At 43.8% G+C, this 23535-nt stretch overlaps 1 protein-coding gene across 2 annotated transcripts in view; it reads right to left on the bottom strand.

Moving 5' to 3' along the window:
- Positions 1-23535, bottom strand: part of CRYL1 (crystallin lambda 1) — a 127296-nt gene that overhangs the window by 50527 nt on the left and 53234 nt on the right. The window lies entirely within an intron of this gene.

Raw genomic sequence — 23535 nt, 5'->3', positions numbered from 1 at the left:
AAAAAAAAAAAAAAAAAAAAAAAAAAAAAACAATTTTTAAAGAAAAGTCTTCAGGTAGAAGAAAAAATGATATCAGACAAAAAATTGGATCCACACAAAGAAATAAAGAATATGCTGGGTATGGTAGCTCATGCCTGTAATCCTACCACTTTGGGAAGCCAAGGCAGGCGATCACCTGAGGTCAGGGGTTCGAGACCAGCCTAGCCAACATGGCAAAAGCCCGTCTCTACTAAAAATACAAAAATTAGGCAGGCATGGTAGCACATGCATCTAATTAATCCCAGCTACTGGGGAGGCTGAGGCAGGAGAATCACTTGAACCCAGGAGGCAGACGTTGCAGTGAGCTAAGATGAAGCCACTGCACTTCAGCCTAGGCAACAGAGTGAGACTCTGTCAAAGAAACAAGGAATGGGGCAGAAGAAAAATAAAAGAAATGATAACTAAGAATATTCCAAAACTAATGAGAATAACCAAATTCCATGTACAAGAAGGTCAGAGAACACAAAGCAGAATATACACCCTCCCTTCCAAAAACTTCCCACATATACTATATTCAAATTGCTAAAAACAGAAGACAAAGAGAAATATTGAAAGCAATAAGAAGAAAGACTCCATCAAAAGGCTCCTGAAACTGATAAATAATTTCAATAAAGTTTCAAGATACAAAATCAATGTAAAAAAATCAGCAGCATCTTCATACACCAATAATGTTCAAGCTGAGAGCTGAATCAGGGACACAATCCCACTTACAATAGCCACCAAAAATCTAAAATATCTAGGATTACTTCTATACCAAGGAAATGAAAGATCTCTATAAGGAAAACTAAAAAACACTGCAACAAGAAATCACAGATAACAGAAAAAAATGAAAAACTATTCCATGCTCATGGTTTGGAAGAATGAATATTGTTGAAATGGCCGTACTGCCCAAAACAATCTCAGATTCAATGCTATTCCTAGCAAACTATCAACATCATTTTTTATAGAACTAAAAAAACTATTCTAAAATTCATATGGAACCACAAACGAGCCTGAATAACCAAAGAAATCCTAAGCGAAAAGAACAAAGCTATCAGGGTATAGGAACCAAACAGCATCATATTTGTACAAAAACAGACACATAGACCAACTGAACATAATAAAGAACCCAGAAATAAAGCTTAATCCCTACAACTAGCAGATAACCAGCAAAGTCAACAAAAATAAGCAATGAAGAAAGGACTCCTTATTCAATAAATGGTGCTGGAATAGCTGACGGGCCATATGCAGCTACATCCATCTGACCAGCAGTTACACCAAGCAGAGTAGAATCTCTCAAAAGCCACATATTAAAAATTTCATTCAATTGTGCCCTTTTAAAAAATATTTCAAAATACAGACATTGGGAATACTTATACACTACTGGTGGTAATGGAAATGAATTCAGCCACTATGGAAAGCAGTCTGGAGATTTCTCGAAGCACTTAAAAGAGAACACTACCATTAGACCCAGCAATCCCACTACTGGGTATATCCTGAAAGGAATATAAATCATTCTACTATAAAGACACATGCACAGTTATATTTACCACAGCATTATTCACAGTAGCAAAGACATGGAACCAACCTAGATGCCCATCCATGGTAGACTGGATAGAGAAAATGTTGTACATATACACCATGGAATGCTATGCAGCCATAAAAAAGAATGAGATGATAGCCTTTAAAGCAATATGGATGGAGCTGGAGGCTATAATCCTGAGTGAATCAACACAGGAACAGAAAACCAAATACTGGATGTTCTCACTTATAAGTGGAATCTAAACACTGAGTACACATAGACACAAAGAAGGGAAGAACAGACATTGGGGCCTATTTAGGGTGGAGGGTGGGAGGAGGGTGAGGACTGAAAATCTATCAGGTATTATGCTGATTACCTGGGTGACAAAATGATCTGTACACCAAACCCCCATGACATGCAATTTACCAACGCAACAAACCTGCATATGTACCTAAAATAAAAGTTGAAAAATAAAGAATAAAAATACAGACACTGAGCCTGGCGCTGTGGCTCACCCCTATAAATCCCAGCACTTTGGGAGAACAAGGCTGTTGCATCATGAGGTTAGGAGTTCAAGACAAGCCTGGTCAATATGGGAAAACCCTATCTCTACTAAAAGTACAAAAAATTAGCCAGCATGGTGTCACAGGCCTGTGATCCCAGCTACTCCGGAGTCAGAGGCAGGAGAACTGCTTGAACCTGGGAGGTGGAGGTTGCAGTGAGCTGAGATCGCACCACTGCATTCCAGCCTGGGCGGCAGAGCAAGAGTCTGTCTCAAAAAGAGAAGAAAAGAAAATACAGACACTGTAACAAAATCAGACACAGGAAAATTATCTGAAATAGAAAGTGAGGGTCTGTCTACTTTCCTCATGCCAATTCAACCTTCACTGTTAAACATTTAGATCTTTTTTTCTAGTTTATACGAACACATATATAAATGATTTAGAATTTTTTTCTTTAAACAAAAATGGCTTCCATTTTATATTTTGTTCAGCAATTTGTCCCTCACCCTTAATATCTCAAAAACACCTTTCGCAGCTGCATGCACCCCCATGGATGGGTGTGCCCACACTTAACCATTTCTTTATCTGCAGACATTTAGATTGTTTCCTATTTCTTGTGATGACCAACAGTGCTGTGATTGAATCCTTGCACCATATGACACACACACACACACATATATATGTACATGCTGCCTCCATGTATAGAGAGAGGCAGCATTTTTTGAAGCACAGATTACTAGAGCATAGAAATCGATGGTTTATTTTTCAATTACTAATTGCCAAATTATTCTCTCGAAGGTAGTACCAATTTACACTTGCAAGGACAATGTAGAATACCCACTTCACCACAGCCTCTTCAACACCGGGTGTTGGCTCTTTAATCTTTGCTTATGTCAGATGCAAAAATAATAGGCAGCTGCTCTTTTCTAAGAGTTCAGTAATTTGCTAAATTATTGAAGAGTGACGTACATACAGAAGAATGTACACGGTAAGTGCACAAAGGGTGTGTGTAGGCAGCAGAGAACCCTTCCCAGTGGCCACTGCCACCAGGCCTCACAGTGGGGACCCTCCCACCACCACCGCCAGGGTAGCCACTGTCTCCACTTCCACAGCCACCCGCTATTTTCTTTTTTATTTCTCTAAATGCTACTGAGGTTTATCCTCTTTTCACATGCACACCAATTATCTGGTTTTCCTCTTCCTAAATTGCCAGTTCCCATATTTCGCCCATTTTTCTACTGGGCATTCATCTTTTTCTTACTGAGTTATATTTTTTAATACGATGCAGATGCTGCAAACATTTTTCTTGGTCTGCTGCTTACCTTCTGATTTTGTGAATGCCTCCTGCCCCACAGAGGTTCAGTGTTCACAAACCCAGCATTTGTTCTCACTTTGTGAGGCCCTCCTACTTCCATGTTTTGGGACCTATGCAACCTTCTAGAATATTTTAGCATTTCTTAAATATCTATTTAATCCATCTTGTATTTACTTCTTTCACGTCTACTTTTATATGTAGTATGAAGTAAAATGTATTAACCTTTATTAAAAAGACCTGGCAGCTCTGGATGCCAATCTGTCTTTAGGCCACAGGCTCCACAGCTGGGGTGAAGGTTGGCACTACAAACCAGGCAGCCAGCGGTCTCACCTCCACCAGCTCAGAACCGAGTGGAGAAACAGCCAGATACAAAAAGCCACAGCACAGCATGACTCACCCCATCTCGGGATCATGAAAATGGCTCAGGGGTGGGAGAAAACTGGTTGATTCTGGTGGGAGTGGGGCAGGAATTGATCACCAAGGCCTCACAGAAAGAAACACTCTTGGGACTGGGCATCTAAAGTGAACAGAACATCTCCTAAGAGAGGAAAGCAGTACCCAGAGCTGCAGAGGTGCCAAGCCATCTCCCCAAGCACGGGGGTGCTTTTGGGCCTCCAGGGCCTCAGCATGGTGGGAGGAGGAGGTGGGAGGAGAACCTTGTGGGAGGGATGCGGTGGGAAGACGGTTTAGTGGGAGGAAGGGGCAGGAGGATGGGGCGGGAGGAGGGCCTGGTGGGGGGGACGGGGCGGGAGGACGGCCTGGTGGGGGGAACAGGGCGGGAGGAGGGCCTGGTGGAAGAAGGGGCATGAAGACAACCTGGTGGGAGAAGGGGGTGGGAGGACGGCCTGGTGGCAGGGATGGGGAGGGAGGACGGCCTGGTGGGAGAAGGGGGTGGGAGGACTGCAGGGACACTTCATGGAGGGCCCCAGCAGCACCGGAAGAGCCCACCCTTCATCCTAAAGACAGGCGGGAATGATGAAAGGCTTTGAAACACGGCACAGGGATCAGAATGCCCATTTAGAAAGAATCTAAAGCAAGTGGCAAAAGAGAAAAAGGAATGGTGGTGGGCTCCAGAATGACTCCAGGAAGTAGGACCCTTCCACAGCTCTGAGACATGTGGGGGGTCTCGGATGGAGGAGAGCCAGGCTCCTGGCGGGGGCAGAAAGTGGGGGCGGGGGTACGGCGGTTCAGATGACTGTTAGGACACGATTTCAGCACTCATACAATAAAAGCAATGGCCAAATCTGTGGCCTGAAAATAGGAACAAAATAAACTATGACAGGTTTGAGCATTACCCTAAAGGAAGCTCTGGAATGCAGCCAGGCCTCTTAGGAAGAGAATGGTATTTTAATTGACTTGCCAGTGTGAATATTTTCTTGGCAGCCCGCATTCTCTAGGGTGCCATTACATACCAACACAAGCCAATTAGCAACCTGCATTTAAAATAATAACTAAGTAGTTGTTTCACTCTTGGCCATATTTCCAAGGAGAGATCACAAGTTTCATCCACCTGGCTTTGTTCAGGCCTGTGGCTACCGCCTCAATCCCAAGCTGTCATGGGAAGGGCAGTTTACCTGGAGCCTTAAGATCGGCGCTTCAGCTTCCAGAGAGGAGGCTGCTGAGTTTGACCCTGTTCTCTTCCAAAGCAGCAAGCATACGACGTAGGTTTCCCAATACCTGCGGGAACCGTACCTTCCCACTGCCTTAACGACTAGCCAAACGTGCCTAAACTGCACTTAATTGTGAAAAAGCATACATAAAGCTGTTGGCATGAGAAACTCTAAAAATCAACCATCATCATTGCCAATATCTCTCAGCGATTCCAGCGGTACCTGGTATGTAGCAAGCACTTTATACACGCCTTTCCATTTAACTCTCAAAATAATCTATATCCACATTTTGTAAGTGGGAAATCTGTATAACTAAGAAGGAAAGGCAGCAGAGCCTGAAGCCGGACTGCCCACCTCCTGAGCCTCAGCATGGACGCCTGCCGGCCCCACTCCCACCCATGCAGGCAGCCCACAGGAGACCTGCATGTCACAACTGCCAGCAACCTGCACCAAAGACCTTTTGGAAAATAAGCATGCTTTTGTCTCTACAAAAGTAATAAGTGCTCATTGTCAAAAACGTAGACAAACCTCACCCAAACTCCACCTCCAAGAGATAACCAGTACTGTTGCTTGAGTTTTTCCCAACATCTTACCTTGAAAACACAGATCACTATACATGCAGCCTTGTAGTCTTACTCCAAGTAAGATTAAGACACATATTGACTGATTTTTCTCAAGAAAAAAATCTAAGACTCCTTTTCTGGTATGTCGCTCTGAAGGAAGCCAACTAGCATAACAGTCTCAGTAACTTCCGTCTCATGAGACTTTACCCTCATCCTCCAACAGGCTGGAGAAATTTAACCATCCCCTTTCTGAACTCGGTATTCAATTGACTTATTGGGGAGACCTCTCAAAGACAAATGTGACCCACGTACTTTCTAAATTGAGAGCCTCTTCCTGCCCTTTTTTAAAGCAAGGGCAAGTCGCTCCCTGTCCTACACAAATTCAAACCATGACCTATCATTTCAGGTTCAACAGATTGGAAACACTGAATTATCTGATGATACCAAGTGGTGTTGAAGAAGATAACGGAGAAATGGAAACTCAACATATTTGGAAATGTATAAAGCGACACATTTTGGACATTATGGCAGTATGACGTTATTCGAAGACGTAGTAGTACTGAAAATGCACAAATCCTACAAGCCAGAAATGCTACCTCTGTATGTCCATGCAGAGAAGAACCCTCAGAAGGAAGCTGCAGAATACCTGTAGAGGGAGAGCCACTCTATGCAAAAGCAAGACACGAAAATGAGCCAGGTGTCCATCAAACGGAGACTGTGTCATTTGTGCCTATGACTATTAACTGACATTAAAATAGATAAAACTAACACAAATAAAAAGGTGTTAATGTGTCAATCAGACCAGATATCAAAAAGCATATGACTGAATAAAAACAAGCAAATTGCAAAAATATGAACATTTCTGTGAACATAAATATGTTCATCATACAAGTTACATACAGGAGTTTGACACCAGCCTGGCCAACATGGCGAAACCCCATTTCCACTAAAAATACAAAAAGTAGCCAGGCGTGGTGGCATGCACCTGTAGTCCCAGCTACTCAGGAGGCTGAGGCAGGGGAATCACTTGAACTCAGGAGACGGAAGTTGCAGTGAGTCAAGGTCACGCCACTGCACTCCAGCCTGGGCAACAGAGTGAGACTCCGTCTCCAAAATAAATAAACAAACAAATAAATAAAATTTGAAACACACAAAATAGTATTACTGGTATTTGCTGATTATCAGAGATATGTACTAGAGGTATAAAAGTATGGATGGGAGCCCCATGAAATTTGTGGCAATGGCTGCCTTTAAGGAGGAGGAAGAAGGAGAAACAGTCTTGGGGAGGGCTTCACCAGGAATTTCAATTATTAAAATCTATTTTTGTGGCCGAGTGCAGTCCTATAATCCCAGCACTTTAAGAGGCCAAGATGGGCGGATCACCTGAGATCAGGAGTTCAAGGCCAGCCTGACCAACATGGAGAAACCCCGTCTCTACTAAAAATACAAAATTAGCCAGGCGTGGTGGTGCATGTCTGTAATCCCAGATACTTGGGAGGCTGCGGCAGGAGAATTGCTTGAACCCGGGAGGCAGAGGTTGCAGTGAGCTGAGATCCTGCCGTTGCACTCCAGCCTGGGCAACAAGAGTGAAACTCTACTAAAAAAAAAAAAAAAAACAACTGTTTTTGTGTGAGAATCAGCCATTCATAACTTTTGGCCATCTTAATAGTGCATTGTTTGTGTCCTTCTTGATTTGTAACAGTTATTTATATATTAGCCTTTGGAATTTTTTTTTTACTGCTATCAGTGCCTTTCCCATCTACCATTTGGTGACTTTGTTCATTGCGTCTGCCTCACAGAAGTACATTAATCTGAGGTAGATTTGTCACTTTTTCCTTAGATTCCATTTGGTGTCAGAAAAACCTTTAAAACTTTCAAGAATATAAAACCATTCCTTCAGGGCAAAAACATGCTACACATGGCCACCTTGTGTAAGAAGCTCTGAAAGAAAAGCTCTGCACCTTTTTCAAAGCCACTTTGATGATGCTTTCTGACCGTAAGTCCCTTCACAGGAATCCTTTAGTCAATCAAAAAGACTTTAGAGGCCGGATGTGGTGGCTCACGCCTGTCATCCCAGCACTTTGGGAGGCTGAGGTAGGCAGATCACGAGGTCAGGAGTTCGAGGCCAGCCTGACCAACATGGTGAAGCTCAGTCTCTACTAAAAATACAAAAATTAATCGGGTGTAGTGGCATGTGCCTGTAATCGCAGCTACTCGGGAGGCTGAGGAAGCAGAATCGCTTCAACCTGGGAAGCAGAGGTTTCAGTGAGCCGAGATGGTGCTACTGCACTCCAGCCTCGGTGACAGAGTGAGACTCCATCTCAAAGAAAAGATTTTAAATATTTTAATTTAAATTTGTTCTTATTTTTAGAAAAGATACACCAACAACCCCATAGTAGTTCAAGTAGAGGAGCAGAATAATTTATTGAGCGGTCCTGTACAAGTACTGTAAGGCTGAACGGTATCTCCAGCTTAAGGGATATCAGACTTCTAAATATCCCAGCTATTCTCTAAGCACGCCCAGAAGTGGTCTAAAGGACAGACAAACAAAGTTTCACAGCAGGAAACAGCTTGGGACTAAGCAAAAAACTAAACTGAGTCACGAAAGCTACAACTACTCCCCACTCCCTGCTGAGTGACCCTGGGCAAGTCACTTGACCGCTATGATCTCTGAACACCAGAGAAACAAATAACAGACTTTAAGCCATGAACCAAAACACAGGATGTCAAAGGTGCCCTGGGGTTGGGCTCCTTCCTAGGAGCTCCTCAGGAATAATCTGGAGGTGAGGTTTCATTTTCTCCCCTATGGAAGGAAAGAGCCGGGCACAAACAGTTGGAAAGCATCACTGCTGGGTCTTGGAGAGGACAAGGACAATTAATCCTTGAGCAAGGGCAAGAGAAAACAGAGGCAGGCACCGGTCACCCTGCAGCTTGGCAGGCTCCAAGAGGGCGGATTCATGCCACTCCTGAATTCTGCAGTATTGTTTTGAAGATCCTCCTTTTGGCAAAGACCTGGCCCTGAGCCACAGAGAGTTTATCAGAATGCTGGAAGCAACAGTATAACATGCTGCTATAGTTTGGATATTTGATTCTCCAAATCTCATGTTAAAATGTGATCCCCAGTGTTGGATGTGGGGCCCAGAGGGAGGTGTTTGAGTCATGGGGGCGGATTCCATATGGATAGATTAATGCCTTCCAGGAGGAGGCTGTGAGTGAGTTCTCGCTCCATTGGTTTCCATGAGAGCTGGTTGTTTAAAAAAAAAAAAAAAAAGAGCTCATCACCTCCCCTCTCTTCCTCTCACCATGTGATCTCTACACACGCCAGCTTCCCTTCCGCCATGGGTGGGAGCAGCCTAAAGCACTCACCAGAAGCTGGGTAGATGCCCACCAAGCTTCTTGAAGAGGCTGCAGAACCAAGAGTCAAATAAACATCTTTCCTTTATAAATTGCCCAGCCTCAGGTATTCCTTTGAAGCAGCACGATGCACTTGGATACACGTCTTCTTACAGGCATGACCTTACAGCCTTCCGTAGCCCCCAATCTTCAAACAGAGGGGATGAGGAATTCTTAAACAAGGGTTAAGGTCCACAAGAAATAAAGAAAAAGATGGATAAATTTGACTGCATTGAAAAAATTTTTAAGTGTGTATGCAAAAGGATACCATAGACAGGGGCAGCTGGCAAAATGTGATCAGATAGTAAAGGATTTAGCATCTAACGTTTTGAAAGAATTACTATAAATCAGTGAAAGAAAAGTTAAAAGGTTTTGTTTAAATGGGCAAAGTGTATAATAGATACTTCACATACGCATGCACGTGTGCACGTGCGTACGCACACACACACACACACACAAGCAGAAGCAGCTCAAATATACAAGTCCTTGAATAACCAGGGAAATGCAAATTAAAAGAATGAGTTATCATTGCATACATATCAGACTGGCACAAACTTAACTGTCTCTCATATGATTCTAGTGAGAAAATAAACTGGGTATACTGCTTTGGAAAACTGTGTGTGTGTGTGTGTGTGTGTGTGTGTGTGTAGTTGAAGTCACGCCTGCTATATAAGATAGAGAGTCTATGCTTAATTACAAACCCTAATTATGCACATGAATGTAAGAAGAGATGTACAGGAATACACATAGCAGCACTCTTTATAATTCAACATTGTTAATAATATTTATACATCCATCAACATGGAAATAGTTATATAAATTGTGTAATATTTGTATGAAACACAGCAATGAATGAAAACAAGCTGCAGAATAAGTCACACAGAATAACATTTAAATAAAGATCAAAACCCTACAGTACTATACTATGTATATATATATATTTTTTTAATTTATTTACCATACTTTAAGTTCTGGGGCGCTTGCAGAATGTGAGGTTTGTTACATAGGAATACACGTGCCATGGTGGTGGTTTGCTGCATCCATCACCCCATCATCTACATTAGGTAGTTCTCCTAGTGCTATACCTCCCCAATCCCCCCACCTCCTGCTATTCCTCCCCTAGCCCCTCAACCCCCAGGCCCTGGTGTGTGATGTTCCCCTCCCTGTGTCCATGTGTTCTCATTGTTCAACACCCACTTATGAGTGATAACATGCAGTGTTTGGTTTTCTGTTCTTATGTCAGTTTGCTGAGAATGATGGTTTCCAGTTTCATCCATGTCCCTGCAAAGGACATGAACTCATTCTTTTTTATGGCTGCATAGTATTCCATGGTATATATGTGCCACATTTTCTTTATCCAGTCTATCATTGATGGGCATTTAGGTTGGTTCCAAGTCTTTGCTATTGTGAACAGTGTCACAATAAACATATGTGTGCATGTGTCTTTATAACAGAATGATTTATAATCCTTTGGATATATACCTAGCAATGGGATTGCTGGGTCAAATGGTATTTCTAGTTCCAGATCCTTGAGGAATCACCACACTGTCTTCCACAATGGTTGAATTAATTTACACTCCCACCAACAGTGTAAGAGTGTTCCTATTTCTCCACATCCTCTCCAGCATCTGTTGTCTCCTGATTTTTAATGATCGCCATTCTAACTGGTATAAGGTGGTATCTCAATGTGGTTTTCATTTGCATTTCTCTAATGACCAGTGACGATGAGCTTTTTTTCACATGTTTCTTGGCTGCATATATGTCTTCTTTTGAAAAGTGTCTGTTCATATTCTTTGTCCACTTTTTGATGGAGTTGTTTGTTTTTTTTTCCTGTAAATTTGTTTAAGTTATCCATAGATTCTGGATATTAGCCTTTTGTCTGATGGATAGATTGCAAATTTTTTTTTCCATTCTGTTGGTTGCCAATTCACTCTATCGATAGTTTCTTTTGCTGTGCAGAAGCTCTTAAGTTTAATTAGATCCCGCTTGTCTATTTTGGCTGTTGTTGCCATTGCTTTTGGTGTTTTAGTAAGTCCTTGCCTATGCTTATGTCCTGAATGGTATTGCCTAGGTTTTCTTCTAGAGTTTTTATGGTGTTAAGCCTCATGTTTAAATCTTTAATCCATCTAGAGTTAATTTTTGTATAAGGTGTAAGGAAAAGATACAGTTTCAGCTTTCTGCATATGGCTAGCCAGTTTTCCCAACACCATTTATTAAATAGGGCATCCTTTCCCCATTGCTTGTTTTTGTCAAGTTGTCAAGGATCAGATGGTTGTAGCTGTGTGACATTACTTCTGAGGCCTCTGTTCTGTTCCATTGGTCTATATCTGTTTTTGTACCAGTACCATGCTGTTTTGATTACAGTAGCCTTGTAATATAGTTTGAAGTCAGGTAGCATGATGCCTCTAGCTTTGTTCTTTCTGCTTAAGATTGTCTTGGCTATGTGGGCTCTGTTTTTGTTCCATATGAAGTTTAAGGTGTTTTTTTCCAATTCTGTGAAGAAAGTCATTGATAGCTTGATGGGGATAGCACTGAATCTATAAATTACTTTGGGCAGTATGGCCATTTCACAATATTGATGCTTCCTAACCATGAGCATGGAATGTTTTTTCATCTGTTTGTGTCCTCTTTTACTTCCTTGAGCAGTGGTTTGTAGTTCTCTTTGAAGAGGTCCTTCACATCCCTTGTAAGTTGTATTCCTAGGTATTTTATTCCCTTTGTAGCAGTTGTGAATGAGAGTTCACTCATGATTTGGCTCTCTGTCTATTATTGGTGTATAGGAATGCTTGTGATTTTTGCACATTGATTTTGTACCCTGAGACTTTGCTAAAGTTGCTTATCAGCTTAAGGAGATTTGGGGCAGAGATGATGAGGTTTTTCTAAATATACAATCATGTCAACTGCAAACAGGGACAATTTGACATCTTCTCTTCCTATTCGAATACCATTTATTTCTTTCTCTTGCCTGATGGCCCCGACCAGAACTTCTAATACTGTGTTGGATGGGGGTGGTGAGAGAGTTCATCCTTGTCTTGTGCCAGTTTTCAGAGGGAATGCTTCCAGTTTTTGCCCATTCAGTATGATATTGGCTGTGGGTTTGTCATAAATAGCTCTTACTATTTTGAGATATGATCCATTGATATCTAGTTTATTGAGGGTTTTTAGCATAAAGGGCTGTTGAATTTTGTCAAAGGCCTTCTCTGCATCTATTGAGATAGTCATGTGGTTTTTGTCTTTGGTTCTGTTTATGTGGTGGATTACGTTTATAGATTTGCGGATGTTGAACCAGCTTTGCATCCCTGGGATGAAGCCTATTTGATGATGGTGGATAAGCTTTTTGATGTGCTGTTGGATTCAGTTTGCCATATACTATATATATATATATATATATTATTTACAGCTGCATAAACATGCAGTAAAAAATATACATATAAAGTATAAACGACAAAGTTCATGTCACAATCCCTTGTGGACAAAAGAGAGCTACAATAGGGACCTGTACTTGTAAATTTTTTCCCCTTAAATTGGATGGACATACATGAGTCTTCACTGTATTATTCTATGACTTTCTGTATGTCTAAAATATTTCATTGAAAATTCTATGAGGTTCACATTTAAAATACCTAGGCCTGATGCAGTGGCTCATGCCTGTAATCCCAGCACTTTGGGAGGCCGAGGCCGGTGGATCACCTGAGGTCAGGAAGTTCGAGACCAGCCTGACCAACATGGTGAAACCCATCTCCACTAAAAATACAAAAATTGGCCTGGCGGGTGTCGGGTGCCTGTAATCCCAGCTACTCGGGAGGCTGAGGCAGGAGAATTGCTTGAATCTGGGAGGCGGAGGTTGCAGTGAGCAAAAATCAAGCCATTGCACTCCAGTCTGGCGAATGAGCAAGGCTCTGTCTCAACGATACACACACACACACACACACACACACACACACACACACACCTGGAAAGATAAACATCAATGCTTCAATCCCCCCGGGTCACAGACTGGTACTGGTTCCTGGCCTGTTAGGAACCAGGCCACATAGCAGGAGGTGACCTGTGCCCCTCGCCTGAGCTGCACCTCATGCCAGATCAGCACAGCATTAGATTCTCCCAGGAGCACAAACCGTACTGTGAACTGCACATGTAAGAGATCATGTAATGCTCTCCTTACGAGAATCTTAAAAATGCCGAATGATGAGTGGTGGAACAGTTTCATCCCAAAACCATCCACACCCCTCCAATCCCCCAGCTGGCAGTGGAAAAAACTGTCTTCCACGAAACCCGTGCCAGAAAGGTTGGGAGCTGCTGCCTTAACCGGATTATTCTCTTTTATCCTGAATCTTTCTGTAATTAAACATGTAACCATTTGAATTTTTTTAAGGAGTTAAAGATGCCTGCAATTTTCCAGTTTTGCACGCCTCTCAGATTCAGCTCTCTCTTCAAAGCTTACTTTTTATTTTGCGTATTTTTTTAGAGACGAGGTTTCCCTATGTTCCCCAGACAGGATTCAAACTCCTAGGCTCAAGTGATCCTCCCAACTCAGCCTCCCAAGTAGCTGGAACTACAGAGGCATGCCACCACGCTCAGCTCAAAACTTACTTTTTTGTTGAAGTATTGAATAGCCTTAGGTATTCAACAATCTCCCAGCGACCAGAGGTGGGATTCACTTCACTGGCCACTAACTGAACAAATAAGAAGCCAACTTCTAAGTCTTCTTTCTAGAGACACTGATACCACTTTCTCCCTTTGCCTAGTTGTTTTTGTGGGATTTTTTTTGTTTTGTTTTGTTTTTTGTTTTTGAGATGGAGTCTCATTCTGTCACCAGGCTGGAGTGCAGTGGTATGAACTCGGCTCACTGCAACCTCTGCCTCCAGGATTCAAGCAATTCTTCTGCCTCAGCCTCCCAAGTAGCAGGGACTACAGGCATACACCACCATGTCTGGCTAATTTTTGTATTTTTCAGTAGAGATGGGGTTTAACCATGTTGTCCATGCTGGTCTCGATCTCTTGACCTCAAGTGATCCACCCACCTCGGCCTCCCAAAGTGCTGGGATTACAGGCGTGAGCCACCACACCCAGCCCTCCCTTTACTAGTTTTCTAACATCTAGTGCTATGAGTCAGAGAGCGATCGCCCAGGCTTCCTGAAACAGTAACGTGAGGTGAGCAGTGAAGCGTGACGACGTCAAGTTCTGCTCTCTTCGACGGCATCCCTGTTCCAACTCCATCCACCTCAGCAGTTTCTCAGGAAGTGTTAAGTGTCTACCACAGATACGACAACAACTTACTTTCTAGTGCCTTTTGAGGGCTTCATGATTAAAATAAGTCGTGGAAGTCTAAAAACATATAGGCCATTTTCTTCAGCAGATGGACCACATATGAAGATGTCAAGGAGAAAAAGCAAGTTCAAAAGTAGGACTTTATTTTCAATTCCTTTCTAGGCTCAACAGTCCTTTATAAACACAGATTTACTTTCATCTTTCTTATGTAAATCCACAGACAAAGCAAGCAACGTTGTACACCTCCGAACCTACCATGAGATTTTGAAAGCTACCAGGAAGCCCTTGAGAAGTTCAATTCTGGGTCAGCATATACTTTATCAGACTCACCAGTCAGGATGCTTCCAGTTACAAGCAATCAAAAACCTAATTTAACCCACCTTACACAATAAAGACATGGAGTGGCTCACAACACAGAAAGGCCAGAGGCTAGGAGGAACTCCGGCTTCAATTAACTCAGTGGCTGGGACTTTTCCTTCCTCTAGGATTCTCTTAGCTGTACGTTCCTTCCTGTATCTGTTTATCCTCAGGATGGGAGCAAGACGGCTGCATGACCCCTGATCGTCACAGCCACAAGCATGACAACATTTAATTTCTCCCTGTGTCTTGCTTAGGAGAAGGAGGAGCCCAAAGCCCCAGGAAACCTGTCAAGGTCTTGGCTGAGCCAGTCACGCGTCTTGCACCAGCGTCTGGCCCCTTGGGAGGGCTTGCCGGTAAGGCCCTGGGCTCCCGAAGGGCTGAGACTAGGTAAGTCCTGCTCCTAAAGCTGCAGCCACTCCTTTATACCAAATGGAACCTAATAAAAGCGAGGTGGAAGGATTGGAGGAGCACAGTGTTTACGCCACATCATAGAAGATCAGGACTGAGTTCGCTAATTTACGCCTAAAGGTCCTGGAGAAGGCTGTCGACAGTGCGGTCACCTGGCGTTTAGGTATAAATGGTGACATTTAAACTACACTACACCTGTCCTCCCTGCACAGCTGGCTTTCTTCTTCCTCGAACATCTCAATACCAGAAATACACTCAGCAGCTCACTGTCACCAAAATCAAAGTCACATTAAAAGCGAAGAGAACCAGCCTTGGGAGGGGCAGCAGTGCCTCCCTTCTGGTTCCTGGAAAGCCTCTGCCCCACTGCCGCGACTCAGGTCTGGCCCTGGGTGCAGGTTCAAGCACAGCCTCAAACACCGTTCTGATCACAGTGCATCGACCGTGCTTCCCCAGAGCGCAGGCAGCAGCTGCTGCAGGGAAGGAGACCACGCCAAGGTCTCCGCACCGCCAGGACTGGGAAACCACAGGGAAGGCACCCAGCCCTCGAAGGCGCTCAGCTGGACAAGAGCAGTGACATCATCCAACCTCCTGAGGACTTTCTATTTTTCCATAGATAACACAAAAAACCAATTCATTGTTCTCCCTAACAACCGATAAGAACAGAAAGGAAGGGGAAGCACATTTGAAATGGTGACATTTAAACCCAAAACTTTATTCCTCTCAGAGTCTCAAGACAAAAACAATAAAATCATAACCCGGCCAAGTGTGGTGGCTCACGCCTGTAATCCCAGCACTTTGGGAGGCTGAGGCGGGTGGATCACCTGAGGTCAGGAGTTTGAGACCAGCCTTGCTAACATGGTGAAACCCCGTTTCTACTAAAAATACAAAAAAGTAGTCCAGCATGGTGGTGCATGCCTGTAATTTCAGCTACTTGGGAGGCTGAGGCAGGAGAATCTCTTGAACCCGGGAGATGGAGGTTGCAGTGAGCCAAGATGGCACCCTTGCAGTCCAGCCTGAGCAAAAAACGTGAAACTCCATCTCAAAAAAAAAAAAAAGGGAAAAAAAACACCATGATACACATATAAAGAATCTTTCTTCTACAAAAATAAGAGCATAAAACCTCTAGTCTGAGTTTCACTCAAGGGAAAGTATTCTGAACAAAATCATTCACAATGCACAGAAGTTGTCTCAGCTGTCAAAAAGGGGTCAGAAGAGTGAAATAATATCAAACCAAATGAACTGCAGTCCCGGGGTGGTCGTGTACGCTAGAGTAAATACACATGAGAGAGCATGACGTGGCTGCTACAGAGTGGCCGCGGGCTCATGAAGAAACATGGAACACTTGCATCAAATACCTTCTTCACTTTCATGACAAAAACACGTACATGAAAAAGACAAAGGAAATCCGAAATTGATGCTAATGCTTGCATTAGGAAACCAGGTTTGTAGGTGCTCCTTCCCACTTTCCTATTAATAATATAGTCATCCTTCACGACCCATCAGACCCGGGTTCCAGGAACCCCATGGATGCTAAAGTTTGAGGATGCTCAAGTCCCTGATTTTTTTTTTTTTTTTTTGAGACAGATTCTTTCTCTTGCCCAGGCTGGAGTGCAGTGGCATGATCTCAGCTCACTGCACTCTCTGCCTCCCGGGTTCAAGTGATTCTCCTGCCTCAGCCTCCTGAGTAGCTGGGGTTACAGGTGCCTGCCACCATGCCTGGCTAATTTTTGTATTTTTAGTAGAGATGGAGTTTCACCATGTTGATCAGACTAGTCTCAAACTCCTGACCTCAGGTAATGCGCCTGCCGGCCTCCCAAAGTGCTGGGATTACAGGGGTGAGCCATGGCACTCAGCTCAAGTCCCTGATTCTAAAAAAAAGGCCTAATATTTGCATATTGCCTGTGCACATCCTCCTGTCTACTTTAAATCGCCTCTAGATGACCGGTGATATCTCACACAGTATAAATGCTACATATATAGTTGTTATACTGTATTGACTATGTATAGAGTATGACATGAAAAAATATGTAAGTGTTCAACACAGACACAATTTTTGCCAAATATTTTCAATTTGTGGTGGCTGAATCCACGACGCAGAATCGGAGGGAGGGCTGCCGTGCCGACAGTCATAGCTCACTGTTACTACAGGCGTGGTCTTCTGAGCACTAGGCATCGTGGCCATTTCTGCCTCACCACAGCCTTAGAGGGTGACTTCTAATATCATCTCCATTTTATAGATGAAAAAACTTCTGTTTTCTAAACTTCTTGTAAAGGTGTTGGCCATGCCCTCCTAAAGTACGGACAAGGAGAGGCTAGCTAGAGTCAAAGGTTCCTCCCAACCACCACCTTTACCTCTAAAAAGAGGGAATTGTGATGCTTAGGGACAGCGCGTGGCCCTCCGAGGCCTGGGACAGGCTTGCTGGGGCAGTCCTGTCACTGGAAGAAGCTGAGGTTTCCTCCTGGGTATTCACTCTGCTGGAACACCTGCTGCCTCTCCTAGATCCCAGACAGCCAGGGCAACACAGGGATGCTGGCATGCTGGGGAGAAAGGAGCACCCCAGAAAATCACAGGACTCTGGCTGGGGCCAGGGAGGGGAGGGCAGAGGAGAGAGGTTGAGGAATGAAGCCCAATGTGCTCTCAGTGTTTAGGAGCTGCAATCGCTTTTTGGACTCACTTTTGGGCCTCTTGTTGCCATCAGGATGTTAGGATTTGAGGGGCCCAGATCCAGTCTCCTAGGTGGAACGGGGATGGGGTGGCCAGAGGGGCAAACTCGAGTGCCTGCACTGCTCAGAGAGGAAGAGAGGGCATGAAAGGAGGTGATGTCAAATTACAGTCTTCAATCTAATTCTCGTTTTCCCACTTTTGATTGAAATAGGAATTTAAGAAATATTTCACTTTCCTCTCCACTTGAAGAAGAACAGCGCAAACACTGTGATGTATAGCCACGGACAGGAGCCAACAGGAGCAGCAGGGACACACGCAGTCCCACCATGCCGTGCCCACGTGCTGCTCACTGTGGCCGGAGCGTCGGACTTTAAAGAGCTTCGAGATAGCTATAGTTTACATGGAAATTTCCAGACTTTTAAACATCAGTGAGTCATTCAAACAAACAAGTGAACAATTATTTTTAAAGCTGCACATGGCCAGACTCGGCTCCTGGTACCAGCCTGAGACCTCTGAACTGCCCTTCGGCTAGAAGAGCCAGTGGCAGCCTTGTGACCTCCGAGGACCTGGCTGGAGTGGGTGAGCGAGCACCACAGGATGGGGCCGAAGCCCACCCCAAAGTAGAGAGCACACTTGGAGGCCCCAGTATCTGCCCGGGGCTCCATGGAGCCCAGCGTCCTGGCCACCACAAATAACATGGTCTGCTTCATAAAAGTACAGACACTGTAGAAGGAGCCCCTTGGTGAAGGTGGGGCTGGGTACATGCAGCACAGGTGTAAAAGTTGATATTACATCTCACCCAGAGCAAAAGAAAACAGGAAAAGCAAAAACAGTTCATTTAAGACTCAAGGAAAATCCTTTTCCATTTCTCATTGCATCATGATTTATATAATGAAATAATAGCTCTCACGGATTCTAACATCTCAGGAAAGTACCAAAAACGTAGCAAGTCAATCGATGTAAGTAACAGGGTAATTGAGTTGAGGGTCACCCATATGGCTGTTAATGGCAGGCTCGGTTTCCACTTCTTAATTGCTGAAGAAGGAGATTCCCTATCTCTGGGCCGAGAAGGGAGCCGATGCGGAATAAAAATATCTGGACACAATAAGAAAGGCATGGGTGCGACCTGGATTCCACAGAGAGCAGCAGCTAGAGCTCCCCTATGGCTCCTGGAAACTGCTTCATTTAAAAGCATACATACGAGAACCAGAATCTTAAGGTGCTGACAATATATTTTTCATCATTTCCTCCACTTTCTGCCATCATAGTGGCCTTTAAAGTGCTCACTAGGTATCTCGAAGCAGACCTCGAGTCCAGGACCAGCGCCCACCTGTCCTGTCCCATCCCCAACCCTCGCTACACAGGGATGGGATGTAGACTTCCTCTAATATCTGAGCTGGGAAGAGGGGGCCATATTCTACAAGCAACAAACCTGTAAAGCAACAAACACATGAAAAATTCCGTGTCGTCCTCAAAAGGCTTACCGAGAGCAGCCAGCCCCTATTTGACAAGATGCATAATTATTGCATGGGAATTCCTGTTCATATAAATGACCGTAATTAGTAATATTTTTTCACAGCCAAACCAAGTATTGCAAGGGACAGCTTGAGGAAAAAATGAGAGGCTGCCTCCACCTGACTCCATCCTGTCATTTGTAAACAGATAATCCATTCAGTCATCAACAAATGTTTATTAAGTTCCTGCCATGTGTCAGGCACTGTTTTAGGTGCTGGAGAAACAGCAGCAGATAAAGCAATCAAAAATATTCCTGAGGGGTGCAGGCAAAATAATTGGGGATGGAATGCTAATGGCACAAAATAAATACTAGCACCCACCTTACGGGGGCGTGGTGAGGACTGAAGGAGGTGGGCCATTTTGCATTAAATGTTAGGGGCGTGGCCAGGACCTGGTCCATGGTAAGGGATGGACTCACAGTAGTTACCATTAGCTGCGAGTCATAGGCCAAGGCTGAAGAAGAGCCACGCCAGCCTCAGGAGGTCCTGGGAACACAGGGGAATCACCTGATGCTGTGCAGCTGGCGCTGGCCATGCTCAGAGAAACCAGGGACCCATGCAGGGGGAAGGTTTCCACCCACCACCTTCCGGCTTGGGTGGCAAGAGAGAGAGTGCCTTCAAACACAAGCAAAGCAAGATGCAAAAGGCTGCAGGATGAGTCCCAGTGACAAAGCCACAAATCGCAGGCAGAGAGCCTGTTAAAGGAAGGCCGTGCAAGTGTGCTCAGTCGGTGGAAAGAGGGCTTGCTCCAGGAAGGCCACAGCCTCATTCTGGCCTGCAGCACCTGCCCCTTGCACACTGCAAGTCCGGGACAGGTCCTGCACAAGCAGGAGGTCCTCGTCTCCATCTCACTCACTCATCACCCCTCAGAGGAAACCCCAGTATCTGCCTCCTCTGCCAAGACAACAGCAACAGCTACTCCGGTGTCCCAGATGTCTTCCCCCACACAAATGTGCAACGCGATGCTTGCTGACCACCAGGGCCTCTGAAAGGCAGGAAGGGAATTAGCCGGGCATGGTGGCATGTGCCTATGATCCCAGCTACCCAGGAGGCTGAGGCAGGAGAATCGCTGGAACCCAGAAAGCAGATGCTGCAGTGAGCTGAGATCACTCCACTGCACTCCTGCCTGGGCGACAGAGCAAGACTCCGTCTCAAAAAGAAAAAGAAAGAAAGAAAGAAAGAAAGAAAGAAATACAGTAAGTCTCTGCTGGGCAGCAGGGACTACACAGCACAATCTGACTCCTAAGAGGTGAAAGGCCCCAACTTGAAAGGTACATTTTGATTTCCCCCAGTGGTTCAAACAGATTTACTGGGCAACAAGTCTTTGAATATTGACTTTCAAATGAAAATAAGCACAGCAAGGCAGCGCGCCAGCAGATATGCTCCCAGCATGCCGATGCTGCTAGACGAGCCTCAGGGCGCCAGAGCCAGAGGAGAAACGCAGCGGGGCCAGCACTGAGTTCCACAGGTGCCCCTTGCTTTCCACTAGCACGAAGCTCCCAGACAGATTCCCGCTTATGCCTCATATCTCTTAAAAAGGCAGGCTCAGCAGGGCGAGGTGGCTCATGCCTGCAATCCCAGCACTTTGGGAGGCCGAGGCTAGAGGACTGTTTGGGCCCAGGACTTCAAGGCCAGCTTGGACAACATAGTGAGACCTTGTCTCTACTAAAAAATTACCTAGGCGTGGTGGCATGTGCCTATAGTCCCAGCTACTCAGGAGACTGAGGTGGAAGGATCGCTTGTGCCCTGGAGTTCAAGGCATCAGTGAGCTGTGATCACAGAGCTACATTCCAACCTGGGCAACACAGCAAGACCTGGACTCCAAACAAGCTTAAGTAATTAATTAATATATATATTACATTTATCATGTTGTATTTATATAAACCTGGCACTGTTTTAGGTGCTAGAGAAACAGCAGTAGGTAAAACAATCAAAATATCCTGAGGTGCTCAGGCAATAATGATTGGGGGTGGAGGGCAGGCATGGCACGGAATAAATACTAGCACCCACCTGATGTGGGCATCCTGAGGACTGAAGTGGGTCCTTCTGCATAAAGTGGGCAGCACAGGGCCTGGCTCACAGTAAGGGATTGACACACAGTAGGTATATATACAGGCAGAGTCCATGGTGTAGTTAATATTAAATATTATCAGTTAATAGTATTTAAATTTAAGTATATAAAAATATATTTTAAAATATATTAAAAATATATAAAATAAATTTTAAAAATATTTTTATATTATATATTATTTTGGTATAATAGATAATATATAATATCCTATTATATACTACATTAACATATATATATGTTATATATATAGTATACATAGATAGCATATACTATATAATAATATATAATACTATAATTACTATATATACTATACTATATTACACTATATATTATAGTATTATATATTATCATTATATAATATATATTATGTAGTTATATATATATAGATACATATGGGCAGGCACTGTGGTGTATCTTTTATAGTACACAGTGTCTAACAGTCTTCGTAAATAACCATCTCCCACTGCTAACAACAGAAAGTAAAACACTCTAGAAAAAATAACTAGAAGCAAATATTATCGTTGCTAAAGTGTCTACCGGTTTCCAAGCATTACCTGTGTGTGCCATGACTCGTTTCAAATGGGCTTATTATGTATTTAGCCTAGTGATAGGATCATGAAGTATTTTCCTAGCTTTTATGTATATATTCCATTTAACAGACTTTATAAAGCAAAATTATTTATATTAGAGATGTGCTTATTCTGACTTTGGGCATTAATTTAACAACCTACAACATTTAAAGCAAGAGGGACAATTTGGTTTCCACCTGGACTGACCATATCATCAACATGAAGTCCACTTTCTGGCTTGCAATATAACATCACCACATTAACCCTCCAAAAGAGCTCTGTGCAGTCTTTCTTTCATGTGGGTTTGTTTGTTTGTTTGTTGTTTGTTTGTTTTGAGATAGAGTCTCACTCTATCACCCAGGCTGGAGTACAGTGGCAAGATCTCAGCTCACTGCAACCTCCACTTCCTTGACTCAAGTGATCCTCCCACCTCAGCCTCCCGAGCAGCGGGGACCACAGGCGTGTGCCACCATGCTAAGCTAATTTTTTGCATTTTTGGTAGAGATGGGTTTCACCATGCTGCTCAGGCTGGTCTTAAACTCCTGAGCTCAAGCAATCCACCTGCTGTGGCCTCCCAATGTTCTGGGATCACAGGCATGAGCCATCACACCCAGCCCTCATCTTCCTTTTAAATAGGGATTTGAGATTCTATGTTTTAAAGTTAGAGAAAAGTTGGGTTAAAACTACCTTAGGAACCAAAGTACAAATGTGGATTTGGGGATGACACCACATTGGTTGCTGCAAATTGGGACAATGTTTTCATGTAACACTTTAACAATCATTTTAAAAATCAATAGACCCAACGCTGACAAGCTCAAAATCCAACTGTACCAACACGTTACTCCTGATGTTACACTGGCAATTTTTACAATGCCATTCAGCAAAATGTTATCAAGAGCTGGAAAGGGGCTTACATCTAGTAATTCCATATTAATGAACTTGTCCTGAAGAAAGTCACGGAAAGCATGGAATAATGAGATGGAGGGATGGTCAACCAAGTTTAACTTACAATCACACAGTACTGGAAGTAGCAATAAGATCATTGTTTTCTATGTGATATTCGACTTACTTGCTACATGCAATTGACAGACTCTTACACAGCCACTAAAAAGTGTTAAATGTTGATTAATATAAGTAGAATATGATACTGTATCTATAAAGACACACTATCATTACAATTATAAATATTATATGTGGGAAAAAGGCTGGAGGTAAATATATTAAAATGTAACAGATAGGAATTGGAGGAATTGAATTAGGCATGTCTTCCTCTTAGTAGCTTGCAAACTTTGTTAATATTTATAATTGACATTGTTTTAAAGGGATGGTTTCTGTCCTAAAGAACCCTGGAAGGAAAACTGTGACAGGCCCTGCCCTGGGGGCAACATCGAATATGGCAATGTTGAGCCAGGGATGCTGGTCTGCCCCTGTGCTCTCCCATCATCACACAGTTCATCAAGAAGTCACAGACCAAGCTGTCACCAAGAACTGCATCTTCCTGCACTGCTGCAAGAGCACACCGGGTGACCTCCCCCTCCGCTCCCTAACACCTAAGCCAACGCTGCAACACAGCTAGATCCCAGCCTTCCAGACTTAGAGACACAACAAAGAAGTAACATTTACTTCGAAAAATGTATGGCCAGGCATGATGGCTCACGTCTGTAATCCCAGCACTTTGGGAGACCGAGGCAGACAGATCACCTGAGGTCAGGAGTTCGAGATCAGCTTGGCCAACATGGTGAAACCCTGTCTC

Source organism: Cebus imitator, unplaced genomic scaffold, assembly GCF_001604975.1.
Source record: "Cebus imitator isolate Cc_AM_T3 unplaced genomic scaffold, Cebus_imitator-1.0 Scaffold204, whole genome shotgun sequence".
Taxonomy (NCBI): domain Eukaryota; kingdom Metazoa; phylum Chordata; class Mammalia; order Primates; family Cebidae; genus Cebus; species Cebus imitator.
The sequence above is the reverse complement of the archived record's forward strand: the minus strand, read 5'-3'. Positions and strand labels throughout refer to the sequence as shown.